This window comes from Cervus canadensis, chromosome 26, assembly GCF_019320065.1.
Source record: "Cervus canadensis isolate Bull #8, Minnesota chromosome 26, ASM1932006v1, whole genome shotgun sequence".
Lineage (NCBI taxonomy): Eukaryota > Metazoa > Chordata > Mammalia > Artiodactyla > Cervidae > Cervus > Cervus canadensis.
This window is the reverse complement of record NC_057411.1, coordinates 8,065,883-8,076,999: the sequence shown is the minus strand read 5'-3', so window position 1 is coordinate 8,076,999 and position 11,117 is coordinate 8,065,883.

The window sequence follows — 11,117 nt, the reverse complement described above, 5'->3', positions numbered from 1 at the left end:
TGTTGGTGGAGAATTTAATGATGGAAGAGACTGCTTAAGAGGTTGGAACTTTGGTGGTGGTTTAGTCGATAAGTTGTGTCCAAGACTCTTGTGACCCTATGGACTGTAACATACCAAACTCCTCTATCTAAGGATTCCTTGGGAATTTCCTTCTCCGGGGGATCTTTCTGACCCAGGGATCGAACCCAGGTCTCCTGCATTGCAGGCAGATTCTTTACCAACTGAGCCACCAGGAAAGTCCTTGAGCTTTGGGCCAGGTCATTTAGATGTAAGTAGCTTGGATTTTAATAAAATTATGATATAAATCACTGCAGTGTTCTAAACAAGGGGAAAGAAGTGATCTGGAGGAGAAGGGGACAACAGAGGATGAGATGATTGTATGGCATCACGGACACATGCGATGGCCATGAGTTGTAGTAGGCTCCAGGAGTTGAGGATGGACAGGGAACCCTGGTGTGCTGCAGTCCATGGAGTTGCAAAGAGTTGGACACAACTGAGCAACTGAACTGAACTGAATTGATCTGATCTTAGATTTTACACATTTCTGTGGTTGTTGTCTTAAAAATAGACTTTGAAGTCGCCAGATGTTACTTAGAAGGTTGAGATCAGTTTGCTTAGTAATTTTCTTTTTACATAAATTACTTCTTTCCAGGAGTATTCATTGTCCCCAAAGTATTTAGTTTTTATTTATCATATTTTTTTGTTTATCATATTTTTTCCCCAAAATATATTATTTCTTTAAAGTTGAATTCAGTTGGATCGATGGAATGTTTTCTTGATGGTCAATGCATATGTCAACTATTGCCAGAAAAGTGCCATATAATAAATCACTTAAGAAGTCACAGATTTAAAACAGTTTTTGATATGTGATTCCATACTAGTAGATTAGTCATGGGGCTGGATGGTACAGACTGAGATTAGCTGGAATTGGCTCCAAAGTGCAGTTTGGGCCCATATCTGCCTCCATGTTTGTTATCTTCTCTGGACCATGAGTGACCTGAGGTTTGGAATATATCAGTGAGAGGCAAGGACACTTTGGGCACACGGGATCTTCTCATGGGGTTGGAAGAAGCTCAAAAGAAGCAGGAGGAAACATGTGATGTCTCTTAAGGCTAAGCTTAGTGGTTATATGCTGTCTTTCCTCACTTACCTGTGGTCAGGCAAGTTTCATGGTTAAGTCCATCATCAATGGGGCAGGGAAGTATATTCCACCTCCAAAGGGAAGAACTTCAAAGTCATATGAAAAGGGTCTAATTTGAATGCAAGGAGGAGTGGGGAATCGGGATCAATAATCCAAGTTGCACTGTGTCAATTTTTTACATTTTTCCATGTAATGAATATAAATATTTTTGTTACTGATTCAAGATTTCCTTTACCTTATTGAACATTTACTTTTTTTTTTTTTTGTAAGAATTTGAATATTTCCTCCTTCATTTCCTTTGTTCTTTTGGGGTAAACTAGAATATCACTGTTTCAGATCTCCTTTGTCTGTCCTCTACGTACTGTGTTCTTTGTAGGAACTGATTCTCTCTGCCCTATTCTTTCACATTATATATGATTTTTGTGAACCTGTCTTCCATGAAACTTATTTAGCTTTCTACATTACCGATTCTTCCTTTCTGCTTCATTTCCACCCTATGATATCTAATTGAGTTATTTCTCCTTAATTTATTGCCTCAGTGTACCTGGCCCAATCTTATCTTTTTCTTTTTTCAGTAAAATTCCTATTTTTTATAACTTAGAGTATGAATGGAAATCTGTACTAAATTCATTTTCCAATTTATCTTCATTTATTTATTTTTGTATAATATCTGTTTACTGCATTTCTTTTGCATGCATCATTTTCTTTTGTTTGGATGATTAAATTTGGACATAATACCTAGTTTTCCCATGAGATCCCTTTTTCTATCTGTATCCTATTCCTAGTCCTAGGACAAATCATAACTATGTACCAAAGTATCCTAGTTATATTTTGGCTGAACTTCTCAGTTGTATATTAAATTGCCCATTTTGATGTTAGTTTTGAGGTCTAATTATCCTAAAAAAATTACTATGAAAATATAGATTTTTTTAAATTATTTTTTAAACCTGCTTGTCCCTCTAGCTACCCATATCATTAAATGGTAGCCTTGTCAACTCAGATGTCAAGCATCCTCTTAACTGGGATTAAGCAGTAGTTTATCTGGAATATACTGTTCTAAGTTTGTAGTATGAGATTATGATCATTTCCTAGCATTTTAGCATATATAAAGATCTTTTAACCTCTTTTTGGTAAGTTATGTTGTTTTCAGGGATGGAATATTGAAATTATGCTTCCTGTTTTCCAGAAGTACTAGCTTTTAATAATTATGAGGACAGCTATTACTCAAAGTAACTCCTTTTAGGGAAAAAAAGTACTTTTTAAAAAAAGGAAACTGAGGTTTTCCATAAATCATTATTCTAATGTTTTCAGAATTAATGAAATTATCAATTTACAAAAAATAAACCCTGTCTGTCAAAACCTCATCTCTGCAAAAGATTCACACTGGTTTGTTTTTACCTGCTCCAGCAATGTTACTTTGAGCTTCTCAGCTTGTATTGGAGAAGGCAAGATCAAAGTAGCAGATTTCTTGTTTAAAAAAAAATGCTATTTAAAAAAAACAGAGAATTTGTAATATGCTAAAATCTATTTTCATATGATGCTTATATTAGTTTCCTGTGGTTACTGGTACAAATTAAGATAAACTGAAGGCTTAAAACATCAGAAGTTTACTTTTTATTTATTTTTAACAATTCTGGAGGCCAGAAATCTGAAATCACCTCTGGGTTAATATCAAGGAGTCAGCAGGGCTCCCTTTGGAGAATGTAGGCAAGAATCTACTCCTTGCCTCTTTCAGCCTCTGGTGGCTGCTGAAATTCCTTGTTTTGTGGCCATGTCACTCCCAACTTCAAGGCCAACATCTTGAAATCCTGTTTACTCCATTTTCACATCATTTTGCCTGTGTGTGTGTGTGTGTATGTGTGTGTAAAATCTCCTTTTACTTACCTCTTAAAATACATGTAAATACATTTAGGATTCATCCTTCTAATTCTGGATGTCTCAAGGTCCTTATTAATTCCATTTGCAATTATCTTTTAATTTATTGTGTAATGTTTTTAGGTTCCAGGGAATAGGACCTGATACCTGTTGTTGTTCACTTGCTCAGTCATGTTACGCTCCTTGCGACCCCACAGACTGCAGCACACCAGGCTTCCCTGTCCTTCACCACCCTACAGAATTTGCTCAAGCTCACATCCATTGAGTCGATGATGCCTTCCAACCATCTCATCCTCTGTTGCCATGTTTCTCTCCTGTCCTCAATCTTTCCCAGCATCAGGGTCTTTTCCAATGAGTCAGCTCTTCAATCAGGTGGCCAGAGTATTGGAGCTTCAGCTTCAGCATCAGTCCTTCCAATGAATATTTAGGGTTGACTTCCTTTAGGAGTGATATCTGTAAGGAAATGTTTTTTCAGCCTATCACAATGCTGTGGCATATCCTGTCTCTAATCTACTTTTAACTAAAACAAGTTCTTCTGAAATTCACCTTCCTTCTGTCCTCTTTCTTTCTCCCAAATGTTAGCTGTTCTGTCCTTTGGGTTTTTAGTCCATTGGAGGGAAACGATCAGCTTTCTCTAAATCTCTCCTTAAAAGTACTCTCATCCGTATTAAACCATGTGCACTTCATGTTATCTATAAATGTACTTTTTAACATAAAATAATTTCAAAGATGTTTTAAACCTATTTTATTGGATAGAAAGTGCAAGCATCTCATTTCATATAGAAATAATGCTTATTGCATGTGATAGTGTCTGTAAGTAGCCCATGCCAAATTTTATAAACATTTTATTATTAATAACCTTTACTTTTCTTATCTAATTTTTTTTTGTAAAAAACTTTTTCCTTCTCCATAATGACATTATGAATGTGTAGATTTGTGTGTGTGTTTATTTTCAACCTACTTAAATGGGTTTAGAAATGGAGAAATGTAGCTTGTACCAATGAGAATACAAAAAAAATAATTGTTATAAATTTTGATCACAAAAGAACATACTTCTTTTTGTTAAAAAAAAATCCAGTTGTATTGAGATATAACTGACATGTGACATTGTATTAGTACAAGGTGTAAAAAACAATAACCTGGTATTAGTATAAGTTGTGAAATATTCACCACATAAGTTTAGTTGACATCAGTTACCTCGTAGTTAAGCACTTTTTTCTTGTCATGAGAACTTTTAAGGTCTACACTCTTAACAGCTTTCAAATATACAATACAGTATTATTAACTACAATCATTATGCTGTATATTACACATGCAAAATTTAATTATCTTATAATTGGAAATTTTCACCTTTTAATGAAAGGGACAAAAATCCCACAAACTCATAGATACAGAGAATGGAACAGACTGATGGTTGCCAAAAGTAGGGGTAGAGAATGGTGGAAATAGATGAAAATTGTCAAAAGGTAAAAAGCACACTTCTGACAAAGAGGTTTTTATTGATATTTGAGAGACATGGCCTGGAATTGCTAAATACATAATAACTGATAATGCTAGCTTTTTAGCTTAAATATCAGAATTTCTGGGCTGAGTCACTGAAACTGTAGAGCAAGCATGAAAGACCAATAGCTTGCATTTGGAGATAACTTTTAATGTATACATTTTTTAATGGTAACATTTATTGGATTCTAAGTGCATATCATAGAATTAATTAGCAACTTTAGGGATTTGCAACAAATTGAAGAGAGAGTATATTAATATGCTTGCTAAATTGATACAATTCCTTAGTATTAGGTCCATAACTGTCTTTGATTCTCAGGTCTGTGCATTTTTACTAGCTTGCAATTGCCTAGTCCAAATATATATTTTTTCATTATTTATCAGTAGGCTAAGAAGTGAACTAAGAAACAATGAAGGCACTGAACCCAAGGCCACATCTGTCTACTGCCACCAATTAGAGTTGATTAAAATAATCCCTTTTCTTTTTTTTTTGGCTATAATGATGACTGAGTTTTATTAAAAATAATAAATTCCCAGCTATTAAATCTGTAAAAAGCAGAAATGGCTCTGCTGGCAACCAGAGCAGCACATTCTCAACCATACACCAGTACTGCTTATTGAATACAAGAAAAGATCCAGCTAGACTATTCTGTGAGCTGAACTGAACTCCAGGCCACAACACTGCCACACTGCTAACAGGGTTGACCGCTGATCTCCAGCCATGACAACTCTCATTCTGACAGTGTGCAATCAAGAAGTTTCCCCACTGCCTTGGAAACCTGTCATCAATTCCAGCCCAAGTACAAATTCTGTTAAAAGCCAGCAAGCCCTTCTAACTTGCATTCTCCCGTATGTGATACACCATGCTTGCTCTGAGGAACGTCTTCCTTGCTGCAGCAAGCCCACTAAACATCTTCATTATTATTACTGTCTACTGATGGGTTTCTTGGAGCATTTGATCAGTGGGATTTAACCATGATCTCTCGAAAGCTGAATCATCTTCTTTAATATATTCTTCACAACTGTATTTTCATTGGCATATCTACTACCAAACATTTGCATCACGTTACATACCCTTGCATAGTCATTTGTGTCTTTCATACATATTCACATATGTTCACCCTCCTCCTCCTAATCTTCCTCCATCAAAACATAAGATGCCCTTGCCTTTGAAGTTAGGCATGTCCCTGTTACTTTCTATGTTTAATGAGCCAAGGGTATCTATTCTGCACAGAAACTGCAAAAATTAATCATACCTTCTCTTCCTTCTGTCTAGTTGATTTTGAAAGCATATATTGAAATGGACCCTCTCTCACTCCACAACCCAGAGGAACTACAATGAGAAGACACTCTTTGCCGATCCAGGCCTGTTCTAGATACACAGCAAAAATAAAAATAATTTTAAACATGTTTAGCAGCTGGGGAATTCCCTGGCAGTCCAGTGTTTAAAACTCCTTGCTTCCACTACAGAGGGCACAGGTTCTGTTCCTGGTCAGGCAACTAAGACCCCACAACCTGTGGTGCAGCCAAATAAAAAAAAATAAATAATAATTAATAAATATAAATTAAAAAACAGGTTTAGGAGCTGGAAATTTTGAGTATTGTGAAACCACAATACCAACTAACTTTCCCTGACTGATATGATGCACAGTTGTATTCATGAATGACTTTTGGCTGCAATGTTATAACATAAAATTCCTAGACAATTCAGAACTGTGATTTGTAACTGAATTTCATTTGTATATCATTAATAGTTACCTTTATTTATGTTGAGAATTATTTCTAATGATTCAGAAACTCATATATTTGTCAAAGTGTAGACTGTTGTTAAAAATGCATTTTGTTCAATTACTTCTATAATATTCCAGAGTCATATATGCTAAGAATTAGTTGGTCTATTTTTAAACTACAAAATTTTATTTTTTATAACTACTGACTTTTGAATTGGAGTTATTTAGCTAGATGACAGTTTTAATATAGCAGATAAATTAGGGAAAGAAATCTCTTTAAATATTTATTGTAACTAAACCAACTATTGGGCTTTCCCGGTGGCTCAGTGGTAAAGAATCTGCCTGTAATTCAGGCAGTGTGGGGAAGATTCCCTAAAGAAGGAAATGGCAACCCACTCCAGTATTCTTGCCTGGGAAATCCCATGGACAGAGGAGCCTGGTGAGCTACAGTTCATGGAGTCACAAAGAGTCAGACACGACTAACTGACTAAGCAACAGCAAATCCACCACTGAGTATAGTGTCTATAGAATAATCTTCAGTCGGGGGGCATGTTCATTATGTATTGGTCCAATATTCCAAAGGGAGAGAATTGGGTTTATAAATATTTGTCAGTTTTAGAAATATCCTCCTATGACATTAAGGAAGCACTTTAAAGTTGCTTTTTGCTAACAAACTGAACCACAAGGCACAGATTGCCAGCTGGATCCTCTTTAGAGACAGTTGCTCACAGTGAAAACCTAGGCTGCCTCTGGCCCCTGTGTTCTTACCGAACTGAACTCCACTTCCTTGGAAGTGTGGGCACTTAATAAAAAAGAGGGGAATGACACTAGTTTAAGCCTTCAGATTAAGTAACCTCAAGGAAAAACAGTGGCAGCCCAGAACAGATTTCACTCTGAGCCTAAAATAGAGGTTCTGAAAGCACTGATGTTTGCAGATTTATTGTGTAGTCAGACATTTACTGCTTCCCAAGACATACTTCTATGGACTTCTCTGTTACCTCTACATTGATAGACATCTAGAAAAAATTAAATCACTTCTTATTTCCAATTGTATACCAGTATCTCCAGGAGTAAATTTCTGGTTGTATTTTTGTTTGAGGGTTTTTTTGTTTCTTTGTTTAGGTTGTTTTAGGAAAGAACAAAATCATCAGATAGAGAATCTCAGGGGAGCAGTGCAAATCCTACCAGGCTAAAGACCTGCCTTGCCTCCCAGAACAAAGCACTCTGTTCTTCCTGAGCTATGTTAGACTCTCAGGGCTATGAGTATGTTAAAAAAAACAAGCAAACAAACAAACAAACAAAAACCACCTCTCAGTGCCATAGCCTGTATCTATCTAATACCTAACCCTTCAATCCTGGCATTACAGACTTGCCATAAAATACATGTCCACACTTTTGAGGTCTTATTCTCTTTTGTTTATCCTGTGCCTCAGTCAAATAGGACCTCTTAGCCCTTCCTCACACATTCTTTGCATTATGGCTTGTGTACATTTGCTTATGCTTTATCGTCTGTTTGATTCACCTCCCCAGTCCTGCAAGATCTGACTCAAGTTTTTCTCTGATGAGTCAATGTCTTCTTTCCTTTTATAAAAATTTATTCAAGCTAAAGAAAAAAATTCAACCTTTTTTTTCACCACCCCCCCAACCTCTGGCAACCACTAATTTGTTCTCTGTATCTTATGAGCTTGATACACACACACACACACACACACACACACACGTGTGTGTGTGTATATATATATGTATACACGTACACATGCATAATTCCACATACAAGAGATGCTATGCAGTAACTGTCTTTGACTTATTTCACTTAGCATAATCCCCTTAAAGTATAACCATGTTGTCATAAATGGCAATATTTTATTATCTCTTTGTGGCTGAATAAGATTTCCTTTTTTTCTCATTGCTGAATGATATTCTGTTATACACATATATACACTACAATTTTTTTATGAGCCCCTTTAAAGACACTTAGGTTCGTTTCTATATTTTAACTACTGTAAATAATGTTGGAATGAACACAAATATCTTTTTAAATTATTGTTTTCATTTTTTTTCTTCTTTTTCTTGTTTCCATTTTATTTTTCCAAATAAATACTCAGACGTGGACCTGCCAGATCATAAGATACTTCTATTTTCAGATTTTTAAAAAGTATTTATTTTTATTATTTATTTACTTGAGTAAATAAGCTGAACTGGGTCTTAGTTGTGGCACACATGAGATCTTTATTCTTTGTTGTGACATGCGGAATCTTTTAATTGTGGAATGCAAAATCTTTAATTGAGAAACTGAAACACTTAATTGCGGCTTGTGGATCTAGTTCCCTGATCAGGGATCGAACCCTATCCCCCTGTATTGAGAGCATGGAGTCTTAGCCACTGAACCACCATGAAATTTCAAGTTTTCATGCTATTTTCATTAGTGGCTGCACAAACTTATATTTCCAACAACAGTGCATAAGGATTCTCTTATCTCCACGTACGCACCAGTATTTGTTATTACTTGTCTTTTTTTCTGATAGTCATACTAGTAAGTGTGAGATGAGATATTCTTGGGGTTTTGATTTGCATTTCCCTGATTAGTGATGGTGAGCATCTTTTCATGAACTTATTGGCCATTCTTTTGCTTTTGTTTTGGGGAAATGTCTATTCCTCAGATCCTCTGCCCATTTATTAATCAGATTGTTTGTTCTGCTATTGAGTCGTATAAGTTCTTTATGCATCTAAGATATTAGTCCTTTATCAAGTATTTGATTTGCAAATATTTTCTCCCATTTAGTATTTTATTCTGTTGTTGGCTTTCTTTGCTGTGCGGAAGCTTGTTGTTTTGATATGGTCCCACTTGTTTATTTTTGATTTTGCTTTTGCTTGTGGTGTCAAATTCCAAGTCACTGCCAAAACCTGTGTCTAGAAGCTTACAACCTGAGTTTCCTTCTAGGATTTTCATGGTTTCCGGCCATATATTCCAATTTTTAATTTGTTCTGAGTTAATTTTTGTGTATGGTGTAATATAATGGTTCAGTTTCATTCTTTTGCATGTACCTCTTCAGTCTTTCCAGGACCATTTATTAAGAGACTGTCCTTTCTCCATTATATATTCTTGGCTCCTTCATTGTAAATTAGTTGACCATTTATGTGTGGGCTTATTTCTAAGCTGTTTATTCTAGTTCATTGATCTATGTATTTGTTTTTATGCCAGTACTACATTGCTTTAACTACTATAGTAATTTGATACAGTTTTAAATTAGAGAGCATCCTGCTTTCAGTTTTGTTTTTGTTTCTCTAGATTGATTTGGCTATTCAAAGTCTATGTGATTTAGTACTACTTGCTCCATTTTTGTGAAAAATGTCATTGGAATTTTGACTATATTTGATCTTTATATTGCTTAAGTAGTGTGGCAATTTTAACAATATGGATTCTTCCAGTCAAGAACATGGAATATATTTCCATATGTATCTTTTTCAATTTCTTTCATTAATGTTCTCTAGCTTTCTATATATAGCTCTTTCACCTCATTGGTTAAGTTTATTTCTAGGTACCTTATTCTTTTTAATGCAATTGTAAATAAGACTATTTCAATTTCTCTTTATGAGAATTTATTGCCACTATTTAGAAATGCAACAGATTGTTGTACATTGATTTTGTATCTTGCAACTTTAATGAATTTGTTGATTAGTTCTAACAGTTTTCTGATGGAGTCTTTAGGCTCTTTTATATATAATGTCATCTGCAAATAGTGACAGTTTACTTTTCCCTTTCCAATTTGGATGCTTCTATTTCTCACTTTTGCCTAATTGTTTTGGCTGAGATTTCCAATACTATGTTGAATAAAAACGGTGAGAGTGGGAATCTTTGTCTTGGTCCTGATATTAGAGGAAATGCTTTCAGATTTCACCATTAAATACAATGTTACTGGTGGGCTTGTCATGTATGGCCTTTGTTTTGTTGAGGTATGTGTCTTCTACACCCACTTTGTTGAGAATGTATATAATAAATGCAATAAATGGATACTGAATTTTGTAAAATTCATTTTCTGCATCTATTGAAATGATCTTCTGATTTTTATTATTCATTTTGTCAATGTGGTATATAACATTTACTGATTTGGAGATGTTGAATCATTCTTACATTCCTGGAATTAATTCTACCCTAATCATGGTATAGGATCCTTTTAGTGAGTTGTTGAATATTTTAATTTTAAATATGTTTATTTTAAAGTATTATACTTGTAAATTGAGAAAAATAGTGACAATTTAAAAATTATGTTTTTTTAAATTATTTTTTATACTTCTTTTTAGTTCATATAGTTACTTAGAGTGACTCTGTGTGTTAATTTATATTATGTATAGCTTATAGGAATTTATACCTGTATTAATTGATTTATTTGGTTATATTATAGGCACAAAGGATAAATTAATAAAAAAAAATTGGATGAAAATCTCTGTCCTTGTATAGTTTACATTTGTAGTGGGGAGAGAAATAAAGAAATAAGGAAATATATAGTAAAATCAAATGATGAAGAGAATAGAAGGCTGGAAATACTACAGCTTAAAATAGTATCACTAGAAGTGTAAAACAAAAGGTAACATTTGAAAAACAATCTAAAGAAAGTGACTGAGCATGCAATTGTAATAACTTAGTTTTAGTCTAAGTGCTATTAAAAGACATTAACAGATTTTGAAAGAGGGATGACATAATGTGCCTTATGCTATATCAGTATCACATTGGCTGCTCAATAAATATTACTCAATAAGTAATATTTAAATATACTTGTTGATAATGTATTCATAGTTACATGATATGAAAATATTCCCTTGGCCACTTAAGTCCAACATTTAACTTACCTTTTTAATTAAACATTTCAGGA